The sequence below is a fragment of the Cervus canadensis genome, chromosome 26 (assembly GCF_019320065.1).
Source record: "Cervus canadensis isolate Bull #8, Minnesota chromosome 26, ASM1932006v1, whole genome shotgun sequence".
NCBI lineage: Eukaryota > Metazoa > Chordata > Mammalia > Artiodactyla > Cervidae > Cervus > Cervus canadensis.
The window spans coordinates 5,276,573-5,296,892 of record NC_057411.1 but is presented as its reverse complement, the minus strand read 5'-3'; the positions used below and the strand labels follow the sequence as shown (position 1 = coordinate 5,296,892).

Below are 20,320 nucleotides of genomic sequence, written 5' to 3'. Positions count from 1 at the left end.
GGGTGGCAGCACTCGAGAAGTTTATTATTTGTTGAGCACCAAGGCTGTGCTTGATCCAGTAGGAAAACAACGTATGGTACAGTCTGTGCCTTCCCTAAACCACCTTCTCAGGCTTTTTGGCTTATGTCACAGAGGCTAAAACAAGCAATAGACCAAAGGGTGTAATGTAAATCTTGGAAAGTTTTTGCTGTTAAATAGAAACCATATTAGCAGCAAAGCAAATCAAAACACCTGTATACATTTTATACACTTAACCAAAATATTAGAGTTAATTATAGGTCTATAAAATGGTGGTTTGCAAGGCTAGGATTAGCGACTTCTCTGCACCTTTTCAAACTGACTCTCTTTTGCCACAGATCTCCCTTTCACTTTCTTCAGCTCTCTTTCTAAGGATTCCCCAAATGCATATCCCACTGGCCTTCAACAAAATGCCCGCACATCCACTTATTCTTGGTCATAATAAACTGCTCTCTTTCACATTCTTCTTTTAATGTGCAAATATCCCATTGAAAGGTAATATATTACATTCTTCATGCAGGGATGGCCAATTCTAGGCAAATCTGGCACATTCCCAGTCTATGGCAGACGTGCATGCTTTCTTGGGGAGTCTGGAGTTAAACCCTCAACACACTGCACCTGGCAGCCTCCCCAGGCCCATCGAAGTTGGCACATGAGCTGAAACCTGTTTGGCATCCTTGTTCTAGCAGTGTAAATCGAGTGGGTTGATAATACAATATCTGCTTGGTAGGTTCTAGAAGCAGGAAAACTGTGGTTTATATGGGCGTGAGAGGAACTATTAAGGTCAAGCTTATTCTACATCACAACTTCACTCCAGGCTCTTTGCTCAATACTGTTTTAGTAGGAGAAATAAGACACTGGGGTAGCTGATCTACAAAATAAAACTTTGGGAAACATTTACTTTACAGCAGTAGGATATTGTCAGACCTCCCTAAGTGGGTAACCATCCATCTCCCAACAGCTCATTCATCAAGCCTTGCACACAGATATTCTTCTGTTCCTAAGCCAAGTAAAGCCCAGAGATAATGGGTCTGAAATTGTTAAATGGAAAATGTTGAGCAGCTACTCACTCCCAAGGGGAGTTTGATAGTGTCACCCAGAAAAAAACAATGAAGTCAATGTCTCCTGCACACTGGGGAAGACGTTCTAGGTGTTGTGGTGTTGCTTGAACAACTGGAGTTTGTTTTCTTCCTACCAAAAGTCAGTCCTTGTGACCCCTGTCATATAAAAACAGAGCAAAAATCATACAGAGAGAAGTCCTTTTAAGACAGTAACAGCTGCAGCTGGTGCATCGCAGAAAGCACCTTGGAAATGAAGGAAGCTTAAAATAAATAATAGCAACAGGAGTGAAGGCTGTGACGGTCCATTCAGTTCTGTTCTCGGCCTGACATTTGACCTGAGACCAAATGTTCAGTGGCCTGCATAGAAGTCTTGCATTGTTCCTTCCAAAAAAGAATGATGTAGCCACTGAAGAGTACAATCAAAAAGTATAGACTACATTGACAGAAAAGGGGGGGCGTTGGGGGGTTCATACTGGACCAAGGTAGAATTATGTAGAAGTTTCTGAGAGCTTTTAAACTATTTTGCCACGCTCGGGGATACAGATGAACATGGACATCCAAACACATCCCTCATTTTACATGGGATCCAGAAACCCTGTGAGAAAGAGGTGGAATCCAGTAGAGCTGCAGTTCAGATGTGTAGAAACTGGATGTATGGACTGTGAGCCTAGAAGAACAGGCTGAGAAGAGAGATGGTAGGACCTTCTATAGAGCCAGCTGGACTGATGATTGGGACTTCAGACTGCCCAGGAAGCAGTGTTCTAGGGGTGGCTGGGCTTAACCGCCTTGGCTTCCAGCTCCTTCAGGGACAAAATCTGTGCCTGGGAAGAGGGGGCCATGGTATAAAGGAGAGAAAAGAAAGAACCGTACTAGCAGCCACCAGTTCAGTCTTAGGAAACCTTTTCCCCTTGGTGGGATGCTATGAAATAATAGGACCCATTGAGACAGATGGAAGGCTTTTGCTGCAGGTCTGATTAAATGTGAGATGAACACATCTCTCAACCCTTTGTGGACTTTTTAAACTTGGGTCACACTGTCACATATAACAAGTGTGAATATATATGTTTGTTTACATTTCTAACTCAACAATTTTGTGTTTAGTTCTCCACAAAGACTGGTTCACTTATTCTCAAATCATCTTTGCTTTTTAAAGAATTAAGTTAAAAACAAGCCAAGTTTAGTTACTATAGATCTGTAATTCTTAAACTCTAGCTGGCATCAGAATCACCTGGAGGGCTTGTTGTTAAAACAGGTTGCTGCACCCCACCCCAGAATTTCTGATTCTGTAGGTCTAGGGTGGGGTCTAGAATTTGTGTTTCTAGCAAGTTCTTTGGAGGTTCTGCTGGTTAGGGAGCATACTTAAGAATCATTGCTGTAGATAATTTTCTGGACCTGGTAGTCCTTTTTGAAAATATTCTGGAGACCAGAATGAAACATGAGATAGCAGCCCCTTTCTTAACAAAGTACATTCCTGGCCAGGCAACCCTTCTAAGATTTTCCAAGGGTTTTTACATCTAATAATAATAGATCTAAGAAGATGCCTTCTTATATCTTCTCTCAAATTCTTTGTTTGACCCAAATCCTTACAAAATCATATAGAATGGATATTTTCATTACTATTTCAACTTCAAACTTGACCACAGTAAATAAGAACAAAGAACACTTGATATTTTCCAATATCTGGTATTTGAAACTTGTTATCCAGGGCACGTCAATCCTGGCATCATAATTTTTTGGACTAAGAATATCCGTTTGAACTTAGAATAAATGGAATTCATAATATTATGGAAACTGTGCCGCAATTTCTGACCCCTAAATCTAGATACATCGTCTGATGCATGGTCCAAGTACATGTTTTGAAAATATGGCAGAATGTTTAAAATTAGAACTCTCCAATAATATCCTGGACATATGATTGTCTTACATATGATAGTTGTTCATTTATTCATTCTCCAATACATATTCATTGAGTCTTAGGTCAGGGGTGGGTCTAGGTGCTATGGATACAACAATAAATAACAGCTAGACAGGCTTGTGTCACGGTTGAAGCACATTCTGGAGCCAGACTGCCTGGATTCAAATCCCAATTCTGTCACTTACTAGCTTGGCAAGTTACTTAACTCCTTTGTGCCTCAGTGCCCTCATCCATAAGATGAGAATAAAAATGGCATCTATCTGATGAGAGATATGAGGGTTAAATGAGTTAACATTTGTAAAAAGCAGAGAACACTATCTGGTATATTATATACATTTTTTATAAACTTTGTCATAAATACACCTGTCTGTGTCTTAAGAAGCTCGTAGTACTGGGGCATAAAGAGTGACATGTTAAGAAATGAATACAATGTGATGTAATAAATGCTATAATGAAGGTATGAGTGAAGTGCTGGACTTTCTTTGCTGCCAAATGGACTAGAGTAAACTCTCTGGGCTCTGGACTGCATGTGCTTGCCATCTCACTTCCCTCTCTAGAACCATGCTGAAGAAAATCCAGCACATTTTTAATCTTCCTTTTTATAACTGCTGCTATGAAAACAACCACCATTATGCTAACATATAATTACCACAAGTAGTTTTCAAAAAACCTTCCTATCAAATGTAAATGATAGTGAAACTCATTTAGGAGACCACTAACTTGGATTTTATAGTGTGCAGAGGCAGTTTATGTGAAAATAGGATTAGGCACCTGTTCTGCAGTTTCTGCAGTTGAAACTTGGGTGGGGCACCAAGTGAATTAGATACGGCAGTAACTTGTAGAAGGAGGGTAGACAACTCAAGAGACCTTGCCAGTTTTAATGGTGAAGGTCCCACTTCCCAGGAACCCCCTCAGTCTCAGGCAAGGGGTTAAAATCATTGCAACCATATTTTAAATATAATTTTTATTTTAAAATTTATTTTTGGCTGTGCTGGGTCTCTGTTGCTATGTGGGCTTTTTCTCCAGTTGCAGCGAGTGGGCGCTGCTCTTCACTGCAGTACACGGCTTCTTGTTGCAGTGGTTTCTCTTGTTGCAGCTCGGGGGTTCTAGAGTACTGACTCAGCAACTGTGGCACATGGGCCTAGTTGCTCTGATGCATGTGGGGTCTTCCCAGGTCAGGGATCAAACCTGCGTCTCCTACATTAGCAGGTGGATTCTTGGGCCACCAGGGAATCCTCATTACAACCATTTTAATAGGAGCTGGAAACTTTAAAAAGAAAATAGAAAACTACGATAATGTTACAATGGAATATTACTCAGCCATAAAAAAGAATGAAATAATCTGGAAACTTTAAAAAGAAAATAGAAAACTATGATAATGTTACAATGGAATATTACTCAGCCATAAAAAAGAATGAAATAATGTCATTTACAGCAACATTGATAGGCCTAGAAATCATCATACTAAGGGAAGTAAGCCAGACAGAGGAAGACCAATACCATGTGATATCACTTCTGTGTGTAATCTAAAATATGGTAAGGATGAACTTAGTTATGAAACAGAGGCAGATTCACTGACAGAGAAAACAAACTTGTGGTTACCAAAGGGGAAAGAGAGAGGAGGAGGGATAAATTAGCAGTTTGGGATTAGCAGATACAAACTGTTGGGTTGGCCAAAACATTCAGAGATATTATGGAAAAACCTGAACGAACATTTTGGCCAACTCAATGCTATACACAAAATAGATAACAAGGTCCTACTGTATAGCATAGAGAACTACATTCAATATCAAAAAATTATGAAAATTATGAAAAAATATATATACATATGCATCTACACATATGTATGTCACCCTGCTTATTTAACTTATATGCAGAGTACATCATGAGAAACGCTGGGCTGGAAGAAGCACAAGCTAGAATCAAGATTGCCGGGAGAAATATCAATAACCTCAGATATGCAGATGACACTACCCTTATGGCAGAAAGTGAAGAGGAACTAAAAAGCCTCTTGATGAAAGTGAAGGAGGAGAGTGAAAAAGTTGGCTTAAAGCTCAACATTCAGAAAACTAAGATCATGGCATCTGGTCCCATCACTTCATGGGAAAATAGATGGGGAAACAGTGGAAACAGTGGCAGACTTTATTTTTTTGGGCTTCAAAATCACTGCAGATGGTGATTGCAGCCATGAAGTTAACAGACGCTTACTCCTTGGAAGGAAAATTATGACCAACCTAGATAGCATATTTAAAAGTAGAGACATTATTTTGCCAACAAACGTTCATCTAGTCAAGGCTGTGGTTTTTCCAGTGGTCATGTATGGATGTGAGAGTTGGACTGTGAAGAAAGGTGAGCGCCAAAGAATTGATGCTTTTGAACTGTGGTGTTGGAGAAGACTCTTGAGAGTCCCTTGGACTGCAAGGAGATCCAACCAGTCCATCCTAAAGGAGATCAGTCCTGGGTGTTCACTGGAAGGACTGATGTTGAAGCTGAATACTTTGGCCACCTCATGCGAAGAGTTGACTCATTGAAAATGCTGGGAAGGATTGGGGGCAGGAGGAGAAGGGGATGACAGAGGATGAGATGGCTGGATGGCATCACCGACTCAAAGGACATGGGTTTGGGTGGACTCCAGGAGTTGGTGATGGACAGGGAGGCCTGGTGTGCCACAACTCATGGGGTCGCAAAGAGTCGGACACGACTGAGCAACTGAACTGAACTGATATACATACACATATGTATTTTTAATATATGTACATATGTTTATATACATATATATAGCTGAATCACTTTGCTGTATACTACAAACTAATACAACATTGTAAATCAACTATACTTCAATAAAAAACACAATGTTATATGTCAATTATATCTCAATTTCAAAAACAAATTAAAACCAGCATGTTGCAAAAGCACTATTTCAAATTTCATACCAAAAAGAAAAGAAAGCAAGTAAAAGAAAATGCAACTACTGCATCCCTTGGATTGGGGATAGTTGAAAAGCATAGTAGAAATCAACAGATATTTACTGACTTTCTATTGAGGGGAGATGAACATGTTCCTGTCATTGATAAGCTGCAATCTGATTTAAGGAACAAGAAGTAAACTAGTATAAAGTTAAATCAAAATATAGTTACATGTCAGTTCAAGATAAGAGAAATGATGGTACAAAATGGTTAACAGCCCATCCATTTTCCATTTTAGAGTTGCTATGGGAATGGAGTTCAGAGGAAAGGAAGAGCTCTCACTGGGAAACAGTTATAAAGTGGCCCTACTTCATGGTGGTTCACAAGAACTGGTGGGACTTTGAATCACAGCAGTGGTGTTGAAGAAGACTCTTGAGAGTCCCTTGGACTGCAAGGAGATCCAACCAGTCCATCCTAAAGGAAATCAGTCATGAATATTCATTTGAAGGACTGATGCTAAAGCTGAAACTCCAATACTTTGGCCACCTGATGCAAAGAACTGACTCTTTTGAAAAGACCCTGATGCTGGGAAAGATTGAGGGCAGGAGGAGAAGGGGTCGACAGAGGATGAGATGGTTGGATGGTGTCACCGACTCAACGGTCATGAGTTTGGGTTAACTCTGGGAGTTGGTGATGGACAGGGAGGCCTGGCGTGCTGCAGTCCATGGGGTCACAAAGAGCTGGACATGACTAAGCGGCTGAACTGAACTGAACTGAAGTGAGCTGAGTGATGGGAGGAGCCTATGCAGGTGTTGGTACAGCACAGGTGACGCATAGGAGTGGGAGCAGCATTAGGCAAATCCAGGCGACAGGCAGCAGCATCTTTCGAGGAGGTGAAGGAGAGAAGGGGGCATGCAGTTAGCTTAACACATATTCACACAAAGCTCTGCAGAAGCACACACTCTCTTAAGCGTGGGTTGGAAGACCATTTGTCAAAAGACCACTCTCTTTCCCTTGAGTGAAGAAATACTACCTTTCCTCCTAAATCTTTCCTTTATATTTTCTGTAGAAGGATTTCCAAAGTCTGTGTTTAAACCCTAAATACAGTGTCTGTCTTAGCTCTTTGTTTTGGTTAACTAGTGTTGGGGGACAAAGCTCTCTGATACCTGCTGTGGGCTGCCTCCCAGCCTGATGGCCTCAGGGGAATCCGCCTTCCTCCTCAGCAGCAGGCTGCCCCAGAGCACAAGACAGCCGAAGCTCCCAGGCCTTCGTAAGTTCCAGGCCCCAAACCTAGCCGTCACCATCTCTGCCTCATCCTTTGGGTTAAAACAGGCCACAGAGCCCCTGAGACTCAAGAACAGTGGTCTACATGGACGTGAATGTCAGAGGCCTGGGTCCTCTGGGGCTACCAAGGTGGCAGCCTGCCGGGCTCCTCCTGAGGCTTCTATTGCAAGGCTCTTCTGTCAAGTCTCTCTTTTACCACGAAGTTTTACCTAACATCTAATTGTATGCACCTCTGCTTAAAGGAAGAAGGCAGCCAACCGTCTGTTTTCCAGGAGAACGAACCTAAACAGGAAGTTAGGTCTGCAGAATCTTAAAAGGGACAGCTGTGTAAAGACTGACCCAGGCCCCAAGGCTGGGTGGGGGCCCAAGCCCAGGACAGAGGATCTGGACAGGGAGTCCAGGGTTTGGATTTAAGACGTCAGGGCTGGCCAGCAGCCCGTGTGCTTCCGGCAGGAGCGCCGTGGGGTTCTTGTCCACATCTGCAGGGCGAGGTACCGCAGACACAGAATTCCCCCCAGTTACCCGCAGCGCGCTGGCTGCCCGACTGCCGGACATCCGAGAGCTCCCCGGGTGAAGTCAGACTCCGGCAAGACGGGGGAGATTTGAGCCTTGGGAGAGCTGTCCTGGATTCCTGGGTCTGTTGATGCCAAATGAATTTTATCCGTGTATCATCCTGCGGTTTCATAGGATTATTGACAATCACTCTCTGCACTGCTTTCCTTTATCTTTCTCCTCTCCCCTCCCCACCCCACCCCCAGTCTCTTTTCTTCGAGACATCAGGTGCAGAGGTGAGGTGAATGAGCACTGATCTCAGAACGCCTTCGCATCGGCAGACTGTACAGAGCCCTCTTTTGTAAAATTTGCTTCCCTCCCTTCGCACCAGCCACTCAGCCCGACTGCCTGCCCCCTGCAGGCATTCCCTCCCACGTGATGGATAAGTGCTGTTGAATATACATACCTCCTTGTACTAGATGGAGTGTTGTGTGTTTGTGCTTAAAATACTTAAGCAAGAAAGGGGACCCAGTTAAGCTTCTTCCTCCTTATTTATTTATTTATTCATTTGGTTGAACTGGGTCTTAGTTCCAGCATGCGGAATCTTTTTTAGTTGCTGCCTGTGGGATCTAGTCTCCTGACCAGAGATCTAACCTGGGCCCCCTGCGTTGGGAGCTCAGATTCTTAGTTATTGGACCACCTGGGAAGTCCCTGTTTCCCCTTTTGAGGAGCTTTGCAGATATCCTGCTCAATAACTTCTGCTCCCACCTCCTCAGCCAGAACCACCTGCTCCTGAAAACCTGAGAGGCGGGGAAAAGTAAGCGACCACCCTTACTGAACTGAACATACTGACGTTTGCAGTAAAACAAATGTTCATCAGTGGGGAAGCAGGGGAAATGGCTGTGGGTAGACATCGGCTACCTCTGTCCCCTGTGGCAGAGATTGCCTGCTCTCTGGGGGCCCCGATGCAGGGACAGAGGCAAGGAGACAGGAAGGCTGGAGAGAAGAAGCTGGCTCAGCTCCATCTGGTCTGCATCTACCTCCTTAGGAGCTGTGATAATAGAAGGCAACCACAAGGGAGGTTCCCTATAAATGTGCTGTCGCCCTAGAGGGCATATGGCCACCTCATCTTGGGATCACTGTAAAAACAAGGGAAGTGTAGGAAATGGGTAGGGATAGACACCTCGTGAATATGAACTACAAGTAAGGGGGAGGGGGGTTTCCTTCACATCCTTTTCTTCCTTGCCATCACTTGAAAAATATCCCCAGTGTTATTTTTCAATGAAAATGTTTGTCAAGTAAGTCCAAATTTAAAGATAACAAATTTTTGATGAATATTTTGTATTCACCACATAAACCCAAGTGAAGAAGGAAACACTTCAAAGTGCTAAACTAAAAAATAAATAACAAGAAAAACTCTCTCCAAGTTCAGCTCAGCTGAGCTTCAGTCCCAGTTATTGAACAAGTGATATACCCCTTGCTGTAGCTTAGAAACAAATGAACAGTCATTGATTATAACTTCGGTGTTTTGGGGACTATCACTAAATTACACCGCTAGCTTTCCTGGGTCTCCAGCTTACAGACAGCAAATCTTCTCAGAATTTTTAGACTTCATAACCACATGAGCCAATTCCTCACAAGAAATCTCCATGAACCTACCCGTACCTCTGCCTCTATCTCTGGCTCTGACTGTCTTTACCTCTATCTTATTTGTTCTGTCTCTGGAGAACTTTGACTAATACAGTGAGTGATCTTTGGGAGCAATTACTGATGTTTCATTATCCTGGTTCTAAGATGCTAATCCCAGCAAGGCATATTTCTCTTGATTTCTTTTTGATACTTTTTTCTGTCTAGACATTAGAGTGGATTTATTCTTACACACCTATTTATTCTTGTACCTGCAATTATCTCTGAAGCACAGAAAAGGGACATTTCACCCCCCAATTTTTCTCCCCCTGTGAAACCTGCAAGAGAAGTCCCTGGGTGTCTACGTACCTATTGCATTTCAAGCTCTAGCACTAAGGTCCTGCTAACGCTATACTGTGCAGAAGGAAATGGCAACCTAAGAATACTCTGGTATTCTTGCCTGGGAAATCCCATGAACAGAGGAGCTTGGTGGGCCACAGTCCATGGTGTCACAAGAGTCAGACACAACTTAGCAACTAAACCACCACCAACCCTATACTGAGATGAACTAGTGACTGCCTTGTTTTCTTGATGTAGGGTCAACAAGCATTTCCTTGGCTCTTGGCAAAAACATACTTTGTTGTTCAGTTTCTAAGTCATGTCTGACTCTTTTCGACCCCATGGACTGTAGCACACCAGGCTTCCCTGTCCTTAATCATCTCTCAGAATTTGCTCAAACTTATGTCCATTGAGTCGATGATGCCTTCCAACCATCTCATCCTCTGTCATCCCCTTCTCCTGCTGCCCTCAATCTTTCCCAGCATCAGGATCTTTTCCAATGAGTTGGCTCTTGGTATCAGGTAGTCAATGTATTGGAGCTTTAGCTTCAGCATCAGTCCTTCCAATGAATATTCAAGACTGATTTCCTTTAGGATTGACTGGTTTGATCTTGCTGTCTAAAGGACTCTAAAGAGTCTTCTCCAGCATCATTTCTTTAGTGTTCAGCCTTCTTTATGGTCCAGCTCTCACATCCATACATGAGTACTGGAAAAACCATAGCTTTGACTATACAGGCCTTTGTTGGCAAAGTAATGTCTTTGCTTTTTAAAAATTTTTTTTATTTTTCAAATTTAATGTTTATTTTTCACAAGATAAATCATCCTTTAAAATACATTCCCCTACTTTGGAAAGCACAAAAAAAAATTTGGTTAGATGCCACAAAGTAGGTAGGCAATGCCTTAATCATATGCATGTTGTCAGGCCCAAGAGCCTCTTCCATCCTTGTCAAGAGGAGTGCTAACCTTCTCTCCTTTCATACAACACACGTCTCTGCTTTTTAATACACTGTGTAGGTTTTTCGTAGCTTCTCTTCCAAGGAGCAGGTGTCTTTGAATTCCATGACTGCAGTGATTTTGGAGTCCAAGATAATAAAATCTGCCAGTGTTCCCACTTTTTCTCCATCTATTTGCCATGAAGTGATGGGACTGGATGCCATGATCCTAGTTAGGTTGAGAAATTGACAAGCCACTGGCAAGAAGGGTGAAGAGCAAAGAGGTGCTAAGTTTCCAAAAACACCGAAGTTACAATCAAAGACTGTAGCATTATTTCTAAGCTATAGCAAGGGGTCCATCACTTGTTCAGTAACTAGGACAGAAGCACAACTGAGGTGAATTTGGAGAGAAATAGATCTTCACCCCATTTGAGAAGACCTAATGAAATAAGAGAACGATGGGCTGCTTTGGCAGTCAATCTTTTTAGGAAATCTTGGGACACACCTTCATAACCTTGCCAGAGTCATTACTAGCTCTTTGCTTTGAAAAGTGGGGGCTACTTCCTGTGGTAATTAGATTTAATTCAGCAGTATCTTCTCATCAGAAAACCCAAGCCTCCAAGTTTCTTTGGAAACCACACCATTCACTCAGTTCCAACAAGTCTGTCTCTTCTCATTGCTGTTGGCAATTGGGTGTCTAAGTCTAATTTCTTCTAGCCAACATATGTGTGTATGACAGTCTCATAATTACATAGTCCTCTGCATCACAAGGCCAGAAAGCAACTTGGTGGGTTGGCACATGCCCCAGGGTTTACTTCTATTTTTGTCCAATTCAGCTCTCTTCTTACTTAGAAAAGCACCAAATAATCCAAGACAGAAAACTGCTGCCAAGCAGGCCAGGATAATTCCCGTAATGTCAATCACTATTGTGAGGAAGTGGGGGAGGGGAAAACATCTCTATCCTCTTGTCACAGCCTTCCCAGGTCCAGAACTGAATCTGATTCATGCACAAGTACAGTAGGTCTGAGGCAAATCCCACAAAGAATCTGCACCCTAGGCGCCTCTGTTTTTTTTCTCTATGCATGGAGTCCTTATCCCAATCTCCAGGTACCTGTTACTCTCTTTTTCTCCACCTTATCACCTCTTAATTGTAGAAGGAAGGATAAAATCTGCCTTGGAGAGTCAGGGAAGCCTTTCACAGAGGAGGGAATGCTTGAACCAGGACACGAAGGGTGTGTGGGCATTGCCAGCTACACATCGGGATGGGGCAGAGAGAAAAGAACACGCAAAGGCAGGAAGGTCTAGCACATTTGAAGAGTTACAAAGAGTTTGATACTCTCAGAGCATCAAATACAACAAGGAAGGATTTGTGAAAGTATGAAGCTGGTATAAGACAAGGAAGTTTAGATAGAGAAGGACTCTGTTATATTGTCCTAGATGAAGATCCATTGAAAGTTAGCAGAGAATTAACATCTAGAGCTGCTTTGGAGGCACTGTGGTACATGGTGAGGGTGGGCAGGAGCTGGGTCTGAAGTCAGGGAGACCAGTAAAGGAGGATAGTGTTCATCCAGGAGAGAAATGATGAAAATCTGGGGGAAAAAAGGGGCAGCAACTATAGGAACAGATAGAGAAAGGTAAGTCTGAGAAAGATTTCAAGAGCTGATGATCAGGACTTGATTGTTTGATGCAGGGTCTGTGGGAGAGGGGCTTCCCAGGTGGCACTCCAGTATTCTTGCCTGGAGAATCCCACGGACAGAGGAGCCCAGCAGGCTGCACTTCATAGGGTCACTTAGCACACACATGCTGTCGGAAAAAGGGAATCTTGGATGATCCCTAGTTCTCCAGTTTCAATGTCTGAGTAAATGTGGGACATCCATTGCGACTGGGAGAAATGAAGAGCTTCAGGGGAAGACAAGGATCTCAGCTTTGAATATGCTGACCTCCAGGGAATATTCACTGGACAGTTGGACACATAGGCTTGGAAGTTAGGAGAAGTTGGAATTGGAAATTCAAGCTGAGACCCATCTGCATATGGTTGGTAGTTACATAGGCTTGGAAGTTAGGAGAAGTTGGTATTGGAAATTCAAGCTGAGACCCATCTGCATATGGTTGGTAGTTGAAGACCTGGGAAAGAAAATTTACCCAGGGAGAATGAATAGCTTCAAAAAGGAAAAAGGGCCAAGGAAGGACCAACAGCTGCAAGATGTAGGAGGCACATAGTAGAAGAGAAATCTACTAAAGACTGAAAAGTGACTGGAGAGATAGGAAGAGAATTGAGGTGAGTGAGAGGTGACATGGAAACCAGGGAGATGAAGAAGATACATTCCCGCCACGGAGGGGCTCACAATCCACTGGATCAGTTAGACCAAGAGGAAAATGCATCTCTGTGTTCAAGGAGGGTTACTCTCAGCCAAAGAGCTGGACGATCTAGGGGCTTCTTTCTTGTTTTTCCACTTTTGCACAACTCTTCTCCCAAGGCCTGAATTCTCTTTCTATAAAACAGGCACCTATGAAATTAGCTTATTATATGTAATAATATAATTACATATAATGTAATTAGCAGGGTTGTTTTCTTAGATGAATGAAGTTATGTCTATAGGATTCTTTGAAGTCGGAAGGAAACAAGGGTATTCTCATTTATCTTTCTCATTATATTTTCATCATCTGTAAAATTAATAGCTTTCAACATTTGTTACCTTCATTCTGTACTGAAAAACAAAACTAAATCTTAAATTTCTTGACCTCTAGATATAGCCTCTGAGAAACAAGTCTCAAATGACCACTATCATTCAGCCACCCATATCAAGTGTGTTCAACTTATTTTTTCATATTAAACCAAATAATAAAATTTTAGCAAATATAATGCTAATGTCTACATTTAAAATCTGAGAAATTCACACTATCATTTGAGTAGTTTTGTTTTTTAGCCTTAAGCTTCTCAGTTCAGTTCAGTTCAGTTCAGTCGCTCAGTCGTGTCCGACTCTTTGCGACCCCATGAATCGCAGCATGCCGGGCCTCCCTGTCCATCATCAACTCCCGGAGTTTACTCAAACTCATGCCCATCGAGTCAGTGATGCCATCCAGCCATCTCATCCTCTGTCGTCCCCTTCTCCTCCGGCTCCCAATCCCTCCCAGCATCAGGGTCTTTTCCAATGAGTCAACTCTTCGCATGAGGTGGCCAAAGTCCTGGAGTTTCAGCTGCAGCTTCTGTCAGACCTCCCCACCGTGACCCGACCGTCTTGGGCGGCCCCCCACGGCATTGCTTAGTTTCACTGAGTTAGACAAGGCTGTGGTCCTGTGATCAGATCAGCTAGTTTCTGTGACCTTAAGCTTCTAGGAATCATCTATTTTTAGAAAATGTTGCTACATGTTCACAATGTTCTTCTTGCTTTTAATCAAGTGTTTAGTATTATCATTTGCTTGAGTTTATTCAATAATGTGTCAGGTCCTTCTAAGGAAATTTGGCATTGCTCTAACACATGGAGTTTAAAACCAAACGCCTGCCTTGTAAGGACAAGCCTGAGAAATATTCAGGAACGAGAGAGAGATACTTATAAGTATAGCTTCCCCAAACCCCATTTTCTACCCAAGTTTAATATGATGTAAGTAGGTATTTATAAAGCACTTATTATCATAACTCACTGGTCATTTATTTCTCTATGTCAGTTTGTGTCATTTATGCTATTCAGAGATGCACTTAGTTTTCAAGTGCATTGTATTATTTATAAATGGTGATTTTACAATGGCATCATCACCTTCATTTGTAACCACTTATCGATAAGAAATTTCTATTAGGCCTTTCTGTGTAGAGCTATCACTATTATTCTTTACGTTTGGGAAAATTCAGGGCCTCAGTAACCCTCATTAAATGGTACTGAAGTTAGGGGGAAAAAATCCTGTGAACCTAGAGATGGGTGGGTGGAATTAGCCTCATTTTGAGAGGTTAAAGTGTTTGGTGACAAATTTCACAGAGCAAAAGAAGTAATTTGAAGACACTTTGTGAAACACAAAATGTTCTGTACTTGTTGCAGCAGTGGTAGGCAGCTAGAATTGAGTTTTTACCCTGTTTTGAGTGTTTTGAAGAGCATCTACCTTGTGTGTGTTCTCAGTTGTGTCGGACTGTTTGCAACTCCATGGACTGTAGCCCACCAGGCTCCTCTGTCCATGAAATTTTCCAGGCAAGAATACTGAAGTGAGTTGCCATTTCCTATTCCAGGATCTCTTCCCAACCCAGGGATCAAACCCGCGTTTCTTGTGTCTCCTGCATTGGCAGGCAAATTATTTACCACTGAGCCGCTTGGGAAGCCCAAGTACTTACTGAGCATTTATTAAATGAATGGGTGATAGAATGAATAGATACAAATTGTCTTCGTATAGGCCTTGTGAATTGTGGGCCAGGAGGAGAAGGCCATTCTGAAGATGAAGATAATGGACTTGAGAATGATGAGAGGGAGCTAACTGACACAAGACCATGCATGCAGGCTCAGTCACTGAGTTGTCTCTGACTCTTTGGGACCCCATGGACTATAGCCCACTGAGCTCCTCTATCCATGGGATTTTCCAGGCAACAGTACTGGAGTGGGTTGCCATTTCCTTCTCTAGGGGACCTTCCCCACCCAGGGATCCTCCCCACCCAGGGATCCAACCCATGTCTCTTGTATCTCCTGCATTGGCAGGCCAATTCTTTACCACTAGTGCCACCTGGGAAACCCTTTGTAAAACGCAAGATCACTTGTTAGCAACATATATTATTTTTGGAAAATTGCTGGATATTGCTTTTGAATAATTAGGAATTGGTCATTGGGTTAGTGGAGATAAAATACTACCCTCTTGATCTCTGTTGCAAGGACATATTTTAGGTAAGATGGCCACACAGTGTAACAATTGCCTCAGTAATTCCCTTAGGCATTGGCCAAAATGGACTTGTCTTATCCCAAATGCCATGTAAATTTATATTAGAACAAAATTTTAATTTAAATCTAAATATGCCTCATTCTAGTACATTTACCTGTCATTCCAGTTCTATAGCTCTAGCTTAATATTTTCAATATATGTATAGGTATGTGTTTTTCTTATCTTTCTTTTTCATACTTGCAGAAGTTTAATGTAATGCAGTGTCCCAGTTGGTGGTAGTGGTAAAGAACCCACCTGCCACTGCATATTTGATCCCTGGATTGGGAAGATGCCCTGGATGAGGAAATGGCAACCCACTACAGTATTCTTGCCTGGAAAATCCCATGGACAGAGGAGCCTGGCAGCCCATGGGGTCGCAAAAAGTTGTACATGACTGAAGCAGCTTCACACACACACACACACACACACACACACACGCACACACACACACTGTTTCATAAGCAGGTTGTTTAATTGAACTAACTCACTATAATGGATAAAGGCCTGACCTATGGAATTAAGCATGGGAAGAGGAAAGAGAACCTGGACCATAATGACAGGCTTACACTTAGACTGCCAAGGGAGTAAGAAGGTGATGTTATTTTGAGCTCAAACCTTAGCTATATAAGCTGGTCCTAACATTTGAAATAAATACAATTTTAGAACTTTTTTCTCCTGTGAATTTATTTTTTCCTTTTTTTAAGTTACAACTCTTTTTTTTTTTTTTTTTTAATGTTCATTTATTTATTTAGCTGTGCTGGGTCTTACTTGCAGCATGTAGAATTTTTAGTTGCAGCACGTGAACTTAGTTGTATCTTGGGAAATCTAGTTCCCCGGCGTGATTCTTTCAAACTAAATTCCCCATGCAACAATATGCCAACCAAGAGAGATTTTGACACCATCTACTTGTTTCCACCTCAGAGCTCCATGAACTGGTCATGTCTGATGAAAGTTGTAGCAGGAGTCCTGAAGCTGAACTGAAATCAATAGCAGACCGTCTTGGATTTCTTTTAGGTGAGCTCATCCAGCCCCAGTCATGCTCTGGTCACAAGAGGAAACTCCCCTGTTTCCATTTGCTATCATCATCCTTTTTTGTGCTGCAGCAGTGCTACATGTAGAAAAATGGGTGAGCTTTGTCCTTGGGCTTGTGCTGACATCTGAACTCTGCCAGCTCGTTTCATCCCGTCAGTCTCGCTGTTTCCTTCCTATCTTTGGCACTGCTTGCTTTGTGTTCTGGTTTCATAGGCAATTGCTTCATTAAGTTTGAAAAATTCATGATGAGACATGTGATCACAACTATTATCTCTTTCATAGTGACGTACAGGGTGTATTCTTTGCCTCCTGTCTGGTTCCCTGCTCTTTTCTACCTTTTATTTTTTTTTCTCTTATAGTATTTTTCTGTAGGTTTCTGTGCTAGTTTTTTTTTTTCTTTATGTTATTCATCCTTGCAGGATATGAATTTTTCCTTGATGAGCTGTTTGCAGAAGGTTTGTGAAGGAGAAGGGTCAGGCTAGCTGGAATTTCTCTTGATTTGGGGTTTTAAGTGAGTTTGTTTAGCTTTTGCTTCTCCTACTCAAAGATGAGCAGCTGTGAAGTTTTAATGACTCAAAGACTCTTCTCTGCTGCCACAGAGAGAGAGCTTCTCGAAAATGTGGCTAGTCTGTTCTTCGGGAAGCTCATCTTTGTCTTTTGATACCAAACGGGGTGCAGCTAAATTCTTGGTACCATCAGACACGTTTGCCCCAAAATTGCAAACAAGAGGGTTAGGTTTTGCTCCTTGATTTGGAGAAGGGCATCCAGCTCTTTCTGAGATACACAGCCACTCTGTCGCCTTCCTATAGGTTTTTTTCTCTTCTTGTTCCCACATGTCCCCTTGGTCTTCAGTGGTTTTGGCAGCCCTTCCAACTAATTGGGGACCTGAGGTTTTATGTATCATCTACTTTCTAAGAAAAAGAATTTTAAAATTAAATTTATTTATTATTTTTAAATGAAACAACAAAGATGAATTGTTTAATGATAAAAGGTACAATTCACAAAGAAGATAGACATCATGAACAATTAGACACCAAACAACAAAGAAACAAAGATACACAAAGCAAAAATCAGAAGAAATAGGGAAAAGAAAAAATATAGTCATAGACATATTAACATTTCTCAGAAAAGGAAGTTTGTGTCTTTGTTTCTCTATATCTTTGTTGCTTTTGGCTGATTTCAATGAAGAGAAGAAGAGAGATGCTACCTCTATACCACTATGTATAGCTCAAACCAGAAATTGAAATTTAGGGGCTTTCGAGTCAGATAGACCTGGATTTGAATCTTGACTTCACTACTTGCCGTGTGACAAGCTGTTTAACCTTCTTGCTCCTCAGTTTTCTCATCTCTAGTAGGACTTTCCGGAGCCATCTCTAAAACAACTATTGAGAGAGTTGAAAGAGGTGATGCCTTTAAAGCTCTCAGGACAAAGTTAGATGCTCAGCAAGGAGTAGCTGTGACTACCAATTAGTGTCGTGACGGCAAACTGGAATTCAGCAAGCTCTACGTAGCAGCTAGCCTACTGTTATTTGGGGAAAATATCCTCCTAAATTAATAGAATCAGATGGAAGAGATAAGCGTTTCCAAAAATGTGTTCTGCTGTAAACTATTTAGTTGCTAGGTATGACTCATAAATCAAGGGAGGGGGTGGATTTCATGGACAAATACGCCTAAGAAACATCATGTACCGCAATCACCCCTTTCAAGATTCACAAGGCACATACCTCTATGATGATGCCGCCGTGGGTCCCGGGGAACGTAATATACATTCTCATGACGCAAATTTATAGGAAAGAGCCTCTCCCACACACACAGGTAAATGTCTCAAGTGAAGATGACCGAAGTGGCAACCCTCCTCCCACAGAGAGAAACTGCAGAACCTCAACCATTAAGTCTGAGAGTCCTGGGATAACAGAGGGACCTGCTCTTCAGAAGTACTCTCATTCCTTTGCTATTCTGGCCTAGCACTCACAGCATGCTGGGCACGTACACTCACTCATTGAATCTTCAACTGTTTGAAGAGGTTATTTGTTCCCTTTTACAAATGAGGAAAGAACTCTTTCCCAAAGAATAAGGAAAGTGTCCCCTCCAAGAAAATGAGAACCTGGGTGAGGAGAATTGTTGAATATGTCCCTTCTAGTATGTGTGCACATTTTATTTGTTTAATTTAATGTATTCATTTGTAAAGAAATCAGTGTGTATGTGGCTCTCACTGGTGAATTACTGAAAGCCAATCCTCTAAGAACATAGGTCTCACTGACTTGGGAATCTAGAGCCCCAGGTCCCCACCCCTTAATGCGTTTTTAAAAATTAATTAGTTTGTTTATTTTGGCTGTGCTGTTATTTATTTGGGCAGGCTTTCTGTAGTCTGAGGGTTACTCTCCAGTGGCGGCGTGCGGGCCCCTCATTGCGGTGACTTCTCTTGTGGAATACGGGCTCCAAGTGCACGGGCTTCAGTAGTTGGGCTGTGTAGTTGCAGCTCCAGGGCTTGAGAGCACAGGCTCAACATTGTGGTCAATGGGCTTAGTTGCTCCAACGCACGTGGGATCTTCCCGGACCAGGGATCAAACCCATGTCTTCTGCATTGGCAGGCAGATTCTTTACCACTGAGCCACCAGGGAAACTCTGTCCTTGATGTTTTGCAACAAGGATGAGGAGCATCGTATTAAAGTGTGTGTGTGTGTGTGTGTATGTGTGTTTGGGTAGGGCATCACAGTGCTCTTGAAACCATCGCCCTTGAAAGGGAAGAAGAGGAAGCAGGGCTGGACAGAGGGAGAAGCTGAGTTATGCTGCAGACCCAACAAAGGACTTTAACCAACCCCACAGGTTCAGGTCCGAAATGGTTCTGCAGAGGAGCTCCAAGTCTAAGTGAGGGGTTGGGATTTTATACCCCTTTGTTGATCAGTTATTGTATGTGGCCTACTTCTGGAAAGAGATTGGCTTAGCAAGGCAGTTTTTACCCTGAGAGGCAGTCCTCAAAGAGGGCTGGCAGCGGAGAGCTGTTTTTGGTCACATTTCCAGCGCCAGGAGCAAGACCTTCATTCTAGAAGGAGACTCAGGGGGCGCGTTGCAGCACCCACACAAGGAGCATCCTGAGACAGGGGTTTTTTATATATATATTTATTTATTTGGTCGTGTCGGGTCTCAGTTATGGCAAGGGAGATCTGCTTTGCAGCTCATGGACTCTCCAGTCATGGTGGGCTCAGCAGTTGCTGTGTGTGGGCTTAGCTGCTCACTGGACCACCAAGGAAATCCTGAGACAGGAAGTTTTTATACACAGAAGTAGACAGGCAAACCACCCCAGGAGTGAGCACCCTCCTTGTAGTTAGTCTGAGTGTTTGTAGGAATGAATAGAGCTTTTGGAGTTTGGGGCAGAGTTTTAAAGGAGAGTTTTGGAGACAGGTACATCCTTGTCAACATTTCTTGTAGTCTTCTAGCGGTCATCCTAGACTGTGAAGTGGTATCTTATGACTTTAATTTGTGTTTTCTCACAAGTAATGATGTTGAACATCTTTTCATGGGCTTGTGTACCTTTCACGGCCACTTGTGTATCCTCTTTGGAGAAATGTGTGCTCAAATCTTGTGTTCACTTTTAAATTGAGACTTTTATGTTTTGTTGTTGAGTTGAAGAATTCCATGTATATTCTAGATACAAGTTACTTATCAACTATACAATTTGTAAATATTTTCTCCCATTCTGTGTGTCTTCTTTTACTTTATTGGTAGTGTCCTGTGATTCATGAAAGCATTTTATTTTGAAGGAATTCAACTTATCTATTTTTTCATCATTTGTGTTCTTTCATGCCATATATTAAAAAAGTAT

The 20,320-nt window shown here is 42.3% G+C and overlaps 1 long non-coding RNA gene and 1 other non-coding gene across 2 annotated transcripts; both read right to left on the bottom strand.

Annotated features, from left to right (window-relative positions):
- Nucleotides 1-4,002: 4,002 nt before the first annotated feature.
- LOC122428051 lies at nt 4,003-18,338 on the bottom strand. The gene is made up of 3 exons (XR_006265633.1): nt 18,222-18,338; nt 6,270-6,374; nt 4,003-4,261 (listed from the first exon to the last, which is right to left on the bottom strand). It is a non-coding gene; the product is annotated as an uncharacterized LOC122428051 (long non-coding RNA).
- LOC122428514 lies at nt 10,499-10,625 on the bottom strand. The gene has a single exon (XR_006265737.1). It is a non-coding gene; the product is annotated as a U6atac minor spliceosomal RNA (small nuclear RNA).
- Nucleotides 18,339-20,320: the final 1,982 nt, after the last annotated feature.